Genomic DNA, 333 nt, shown 5'->3' on the forward strand with positions numbered 1-333 from the left:
CATTGAGTTACCTGTGCATCAATATCTCTATTACCATACTTGAACACAATCAGTGGTCAAGTAATTTTCCTCTTCATAAAATGGGAGCTGCTGTCTGGGTACTTTGATGCAGGTAACTCATTGTGCCCAGCCTTTCACTTTGTGCCAGTCTAGCTGAGTATCTAAGGTGCTCAGTGAATGGATGAGTGTATTTGATTGAAATAATTTGATGTAGATTAACAATAGAAATTGATGATTGTTGATGAAATGCATGAGTGTCTATGTCCAAAGTAGGAGAGTACACAACCAACCAAAGAGGAAGGGCTCTATGTGGTTGTATGATTAACAGCTGCT

Source organism: Octopus bimaculoides, chromosome 10 (genome assembly GCF_001194135.2).
Source record: "Octopus bimaculoides isolate UCB-OBI-ISO-001 chromosome 10, ASM119413v2, whole genome shotgun sequence".
Classification (NCBI taxonomy): domain Eukaryota; kingdom Metazoa; phylum Mollusca; class Cephalopoda; order Octopoda; family Octopodidae; genus Octopus; species Octopus bimaculoides.